Source organism: Triticum urartu, chromosome 4, assembly GCF_003073215.2.
Source record: "Triticum urartu cultivar G1812 chromosome 4, Tu2.1, whole genome shotgun sequence".
Lineage (NCBI taxonomy): Eukaryota > Viridiplantae > Streptophyta > Magnoliopsida > Poales > Poaceae > Triticum > Triticum urartu.
This window is the reverse complement of record NC_053025.1, coordinates 312,074,817-312,082,991: the sequence shown is the minus strand read 5'-3', so window position 1 is coordinate 312,082,991 and position 8,175 is coordinate 312,074,817.

Sequence of the window (8,175 nt, the reverse complement as noted above, 5' to 3'; positions counted from 1 at the left end):
CGGTTCCGGTACTCGATTGAGATACCGATGCAAAGGGGAAGTGTGCGGAACGTGACATGCAGGGATGATGGGGTGATCTCGGATACCGAGTTCCCACATGTGGGTGGCAAGGAAAAAGAGGGGCGACGTGCATCGACAATTCGAGCACGGAGCAAGCACGAGCATCTCATACATCACATGCAAGAGTTCTCGGACGGTCGTCTCGGTGTTATACCTTCGAAGCGTGCAAAAGGGATGGTTCTCGTTCGGTGCAAAGTAGAGGAAGTAGACATTCTCGGGACATTCGTCGTGGAGGTAGTCATACACGGCGACGGTAGTTGTACATGGGTCTTCGGCCACGGAAGTAGTCGTACAACGTTTTCGTAGAGGTTTGGGGTCACGAGACGGAACTTGACGTCCATGGGGTCTTCGAGGGTCGACGGTAGTGGTACTCGATGAATCCCAAGATGGTCTTAGGCATCTTCGCGCGTGGGGGTACTTGGCGTTTCCGCGTCGTCGGTCTTGTCGAATTCGAAGCCTTCGGGGGTCGTCGTGTTACTTGGCGCTTGCGGTATTGATAGCTCGAAGGGGTACTTAACGGGTCCGAGGTCTCCGACCGTGGTGGTTCTTGATGATACGGGTAGTCGAACTTGACGAAAAATGGGTCTTCTCGGGGACTTGATGCATCCCAATTCCTCGGGTTTGTAGTGGTACTTGGTGCTCACGGTTCCGATCCAGTGGTGCATGCGTCCACGGTGACACTTCATGGTGCAAGGAGGCGACAACTTGGGCGGTTTTTGTCTAGGACTCGGACAACTTTTGAAGGAGCTCGATGGGGCTTGCTGCTGCTCGTTTCCTTCACCATGTGACAGGCCGAAGGCGCAGCGGCTTTGAACGGCGAAGTGGACGAGCTACTGGTGCATTGCGGAGGTAGCGAGGCCAGGGAGGTGGAGTAGCGAAGCAAGGCTCGCGAGCATAGGAGGGAGTCGCGGCGCTGGCGCATAGGGGCCCGGCTCCCTGGTGGTACTCCGGCGAAAGCGGCCGGAGCGTCGCTAGTCGACGGGCGTGACGCAGCTGTGGGCACCGGGAGGCGGGGCTCCGACGGGCAGGGCCGGAGACGAGGTGCAGAAGGGCGGCGAGGGGCTCAGCGACGGGGACGCCTGAACCGCTGCTGGTGGTGCTCGTGGCCATGGGGCGCAGAATCCGAGGTCGAGGGCGGGGCGCGGTGGAGGTGCTTGGCGGCGCGGCGGCCGGACGAAGCAGGGAGGCGCACAAGGAGACTCAGGCGTGGGAGGGCAGCGGTGCCGGTGACGGGGAGATCTCGCGGCGCGGGTGAGGGCGCCATGGGAGGCGGCTGGAGGTGCTTACGAGTAGGGGAAGGGAGGTCGGGCGCTGCAGCGACGTGAGCGGGGGATGTGGGATCGGGATCGAGCACGGGGCTCTTGCGTGTGCGAGAGAGAATGTGAGGGAGAGAGCGAGGGGGATCGAGGAGATGGGGATTGTGGTGCGGGCCTCTGGCGGCGCGAGGGAATGAGGAGGACGGGCGCAAGGGATCGAGCACGGGAGGTCTCCCCTGGCGCTAGGGTTCAGGAGGTAGTGGGCCGGCTGGAAGTAGATGGGCCGGTGGATGTCATTAGAGGCCGGCCCCGCGGAGAGGCAAAAGGCCTGGCTGGGCTCCTCTCTCCTTACTAAAAGAAAAGAAAAAACAGAGATTAAGAAAGAAAAGAAAGAGGGGTTAGGGGAAGAAGTTGGACAAGCAAATAATTTTCCCGGACTCACAAAAATGTGCTTGTTCCGGGAAAATAGAAAAGGCCATGATTGAGAGATCTAAATTCAAATCCATTTGAATTTGATTCAAATGGTTTGAATAAGTTCAAGGTAATGAAGAGTCCAAAAATATTCAGATTTTTAGTGGAGCTCCGGAAAAGATAAAAGAATTTATGGGCGAAGTTTGGGGAGCAAACTCGAAGAAGAAAAGACATGTGATTATTTGCAAGTGTGTTCATGGGTGATTCCGAAAATGGAATATTTAATATAGCTCCCTAATATTGGGAGGATAAGTTATAAAGAGAATCACCATGTGAATTCCCTCGATTTAAAAGGAACGAAGATCCATGCAATTTATTTAGTGAGTTTTAAAACGCGTTGCATGATGACATGATGCAATGCACATGATGCAAAGACGAAAAGCAACGGACCAAACAAAACACACGACGAAACCCGGAAACCCTGGAAGGCATCTGAAGCTCCGGACTTGGGGCGTTACAACACTCCACCACTATGAGAGGATCTCGTCCCGAGATCTAGAATGGCACCGGAGGGAAAATGAAAGAGAAAGAGGAGAGCTAAAACTAAGTTGCTTCTTTGACAAATGAGTGAAACCAAAGAACCTTGAAAAGGTTAAGCCATTTCGAGAAAAGAATACAACGGAGATGAATGAAGTTGAAAACACTCCGTTAGCAAAAGAGGAACAAGGAAGAACAACTTCGGGCGGCACTCTGATTGAAAAGAAAAAGGAGTTGGATAAGAACTTGGTAAGATGAGAAGGTACTTGCTGGAATCACAAAACACTGCCTCCGTAACTATTGAATGAATGGAACAAGGGGTAAGAAAGATCTTGGACAGCACTCTGGTTTAAAAGAGATGAAAAACTTGATAAAATGAAAAGAACTTGAGCAGAGGGCACAACACTCCGGTTAAATGGATAAGCACGAAAAGAGCACGATCCAAGATGATGAGAGAAAAGAGCAACATCGCAATGGCTCCGGAACAAAAGAATAGAAGATAGATAATTGAAAGAAAAGAATGGAGAAGAAAATGCCAACTTCTGCCATAAAAGAGCTTGAAAAGGCATCTTAAGGAGAAGGGTTTAATGAAGTTATTGGAAAGCCAACAACGAAAGAATAAACTTGATATGGTCTTATGGAGTACATCTCAAATTATGAGGTGACAACCTGCCACTCACGGGAAAAGAATTGTATTGATATGAACAAGGAGACGAGAAAGTATATCGCACCGGAAAGGATAAATGAAGAAATTGGATCATTGATAAACACCATGAGAGCGACAATTCTTAAAGGAAAGCTTTAGGTGAAATATAACCCAAGATAATTCCAATGAAGAAAATGATGGATTTAAAATATCTCATCCTTGACAACATGTGAATCATGAAACATGAACTCAAATTATCAAGAATGGCATAATACCACCTCCAATAATATGATAGAAAGAATGCACTCCGGATTACAATATGAAGAAAGCTTGAGTTCCTCTGAAAAGAATCTCAAAGAACACTTCGAGAAGGAATTAAATCCTTGATGACCCAACATGTAGAACCTTCATGAAGAACTCCGGTAAACAAAGGAATGATCAAACAAAAGGCAAGAGAAGATGGAAACACAAGGTGAAGACTTGCAATGATTTAAATGAATCTCCGTGGTGATGTAATTGCGAGAGCTAGGAACTCCGGGAAAAGAAAAGATAAAGCATCTCGAACCCAGAATGTGATATGATGCACCTCCGGAATAAGGAATTAATCACTTGGATGAAACAAGAATAAGAATTACATTATGCTTATCCTTCACCAATTAAATTGATGACAATCAATGGATTTGGCATACTACTTATTCTCGTAGAAAGGATTAAAAGAGATATATCGAAACTTGAGAACGTCTTCAACGAACCACCGGTAGGATTGGAACAACGAATAAATTTATATGATAAATGAAGGAAGAAGAATCTTGAGCAAACCACCGTAAGGATTAAAATGAACAAAGAAAAGATAAGGAAGACACCGAGAAGAATTTAGCAAATGAACGAAGATGCTTGAGAGAATTTAGATACATGAGAACGAAGGGATCACAAACTGATTAGAGATCACTTGAACGATGCACCGGTAAGATTGGAGAATGATAACTGAAAGCTGAGAATGAATAAACCTGAATTGATGGCCTCCGGAGAATCAAACTGAAAAGAATCTTGAATTGCTCTGGATAGGTGAAAAGAATTCTCACAGTCGAAAAACAATTATGAGATATGGCATTTAAGCTAGAACCACGAATCTCTGAGAGAGCGGATAAGATATGGAGGAAAAACTCATCTTCGGTCATCAAAATCTGAGAATTACGACGAGAAACACCATCAAGAATTGTTGAGGCACTCCGGAATAAACAAGAATTTAAAATTTGAACCAATGATGAAAAGAATTTGGAAGATCTTGGAGAAAGACATTTGACTGATGATAAATCATTCTTATGTCAAACTTCGAAAAGAAATTTGAGGATAGCTCCGGGAAAAATAAGAAGAGCCAGGTAAGATCCTAGAAAAGACCTGTGGGTTAGGGCCCACTCAAAAGAAACACCATTGAAATGATTTAAAAGAGAGGATTGCACCAGTTGAATAAAATGGCTTGAATGAGATAACAATTTCGAAAGAGCTTGAACGAATGCAGAGTGGAAACACAAGTCTTCGGGATATCTTGAGCACTCTGGAACAAATGAATAGCGAGAAATGAATGAATATGAGGAGCACTGGCAAGAGAAGGTATTAGAAACGAGGGAAAAGGGATATGATCAACACCAAAGCTTGAATTTGGTTCCACCGGAGAAGAAAATGAGTGAAGAGTGACGAACTTGAAGCTCCATTAGAATCTTCATGAGAATCACTGGGTAAGAACATAGAAAGGAAAGAATAAAGAGACTTCACATCAATAAAATGGATACTTGATTAAGAAATCTTAGTCCCAAAAAAAAAGGGGGGGGGGGGGGGGAAAAACAAAGGCAGCTTGAGACGAATGAAACAAACACCGTTGAGAAGAACTGATAATTGATCTTGCTAATGTTGAAATGATCGGATCCACTTGAAGAGAAAACACGCCGGTTGAAAAGGATTGACATGACAATATTGATTATCATGAAGGATTAGTACTCCCGTAGGAATAGGAGAACACCACTTATAAAAGGTATATAATCAACATTTGACTTCGAAGCAACTGGAATACCACAACTCAAAAACAAAACAAAGGATTGGCTTGCAGAATAAGCCGGAACAAACATATGATAGAGATTTCGTCCGAAGTTTTCGTGGTGGGGCCTACACGGGCTCGATCGTACAGCACCATCATGTACAAGGCAGTGCACATGACATACGAAGCGTCCACGAGTCGGCATAGCCAAGGACTCTTTAAGACACAACGAGACCACTGTAAAACCAACCGTGAATAGGCGGACCACTAGACGTCGAACCCCAATTTCATATCATACATTTGTCAGAAAGATATCCTAAGAACTACTTGATTTCCCACCTATGAAACTCCCGAAATTTTCCGGTTATGCAATCAGGTGTTGGGGATACAGGGGAAGCATAATATCTCACCCAAAACTAGCAAATCCTACATCCAGCTGTATCCATCCTTCAACACATAACCAAGAAACCTTCGGAAATCATCTACCTCAACCTTCGAAAAGCATCCGTTATACGAGTTATGGCAATACTCCCGAACTCCCGCCCCAGTACTGGGTGGCGTCGAGGTTATCTCACCAACAACTGCATAAAAGAGATTTTCGATGTCGGCGAACTGAACTGAGGTATTCCAGAACTGCAACGATAAAATTGTGACGACAACACCTCGGAGCTCAACTCCCCGGGACACTGCCACAAAACCCCTGACAGGAGGCACCAAGACAATGTTCTTGTCACAAAACCATCGGAACGATTCTAAGATACCCGCGTGATCCTAAAATTTTTTTTAGTGAAATTTGAGAAGAGAAGAGTCAAAACTCTACGTCGGGATGCCTTACCAGAGCGATGAGGAGACTGGGAAGTAAAAACAATTCCTAAACTCTCCGATATATAATTCCTAAATGACTCAAAACATTTTTCTAGACACAACTCGGCCGCTAATAACGATCAAGCAATGGGGCTCCTAAGGTTGGGGAAGGCTCTGATACCAACTTATAACGCCCTCGATGCGGCTATATCTCCCACGTGTCGAAGCACGACTTAGAGGCATAACCGCATTGAAAGCAATGTCGCAAGTGAGGTAATCTTCACACAACCCATGTAATACATAAGGGAAAGAGATACATAGTTGGCTTACAATCGCCACTTCACACAATACATGAATAAAGCATTACAACATCCAAATACAATCAAGGTCCGACTACGGAACCAAAATAAAAGAAGAACCCCCAAATGCGACAAGGTCCCCGATCGACCCCAACTGGGCTCCACTACTGATCAACTAGAACGAAACAACACAAAGGACAAGATCTTCATCGAGCTCCTCCTTGAGCTTGGTTGCATCATCTGCACGGTTCGACGGCACCTGCAAACTGGTTTGGAAGTATCTGTGAGTCACGGGGACTCAGCAATCTCACACCCTCGCGATCAAGACTATTTAAGATTATGGGTAAGGTAAAAGGTATGAGGTGGAGCTGCAGCAAGCGACTAGCATATATGGTGGCTAACATACGCAAATGAGAGCGAGAAGAGAAGGCAAAGCACGGTCGATAAAACTATGATCAAGAAGTGATCCTAGAACAACCTACGTCAAGCATAACTCCAACACCGTGTTCACTTCCCGGACTCCGCCGGAAAGAGACCATCACGGAAACACACGCGGATGATGTATTTTAATTAAGTTCAACTTCAGGTTTTCTACAACCGGACATTAACAAATTCCCATCTGCCCATAACCGCGGGCACGGCTTTCGAAAGTTCAAATCCCTGCAGGGGTGTACCAACTTAGCCCATCACAAGCTCTCACGGTCAACGAAGGAATAGACCTCCTCCTGAGACGTTACGACCAGACTCGGTATCCCGATTCTACAAGACACTTCGACAGGTTAAAACAAATCCAGCAACACCGCCCGAATGTGCCGACAAATCCCGATAGGAGCTGCACATATCTCGTTCTCAGGGCACACTCAGATGAGACATCCTACGAGTAAAACCAACCCTCAAGTTGCCCCGAGGTGGCCCCGCAGTCTGCTCGGTCGAACCAACACTCAGAGGAGCACTGGCCCGGGGGGTTAGAATAAAGATGACCCTTGAGTCTGCAGAACCCAAGGGAAGGTGGTAGGTTGTTAGTGCAAATGGTAAAACCAAGGTTGGGCATTGCTGGAGCAGTTTTATTCAAGGCGAACTGTCAAGGGGTTCCCATTATTACCCAACCGCGTAAGGAACGCGAAATCCAGAAACATAACACCGATATGACGGAAACTAGGGCGGCAAGAGTGGAACAAAACACCAGGCATAAGGCCGAGCCTTCCACCCTTTACCAAGTATATAGATGCATTAATTAAATAAGATATATTGTGATATCCCAACAATAACATCCATGTCCCAAACATGGAACAAGCTCCAATCTTCACCTGCAACTAACAACGCTATAAGAGGGGCTGAGCAAAGCGGTAGCATAGCTAAACAATGGTTTGCTAGGACAAGGTGGGTTAGAGGCTTGGTTCAACAATATAGGAGGCATGATAAGAAAGTGGTAGGTATCGCAGCATAGGCATAGCAAAAGAGCGAGCAACTAGCAAGCAAAGATAGAAGTGATTTCAAGGGTATGATCATCTTGCCTGAGATCCCGCAAGGAAGAAGAACGAGTCCATGAAGAAGACAAACAGACGTAGTTGAACGGGTCCTCACAAACGCGACGTTATCGGAACCAACCCGAAGAAGCAACACCGGAAAGAAGCACACAACATAGTAAACAACCACCAAATAGACATGGCATGATGCACAAACAAGTATGATGCATGTCCGGTTTAAATATGCATGGCATGGCAAAGTGCACAAACAAAACTACAAATTAAGTGGAGATCAATATGCAACGAGTTGCATATTGACGAAACACCACATGACTTATTTAGTTCTCTCTCGGTTATGTACCCAACAATATTAAATGTTGTTAAGCATGTCAAGAGGTGAACCATGAGTAAAATACACAGTCTAAGCAATTTAAATGGGGCCGGATATAACAAACAACAAATCCGGTAAATCCCCATATGCATTAGTAACTTATTGCAACAACAATTTAAACATTTTAATTGTTGTTATCATGATGCGGATGACATGAACAAGTTTATGCAATTTTTGTTAAAAGTTGACAAGAGCATTATAAGGCATTTGTCACCGTGGTGGAAGTAAAAGGGGTGCCACGGCAACGATAACGAAAACGATGCCACGGCAGCG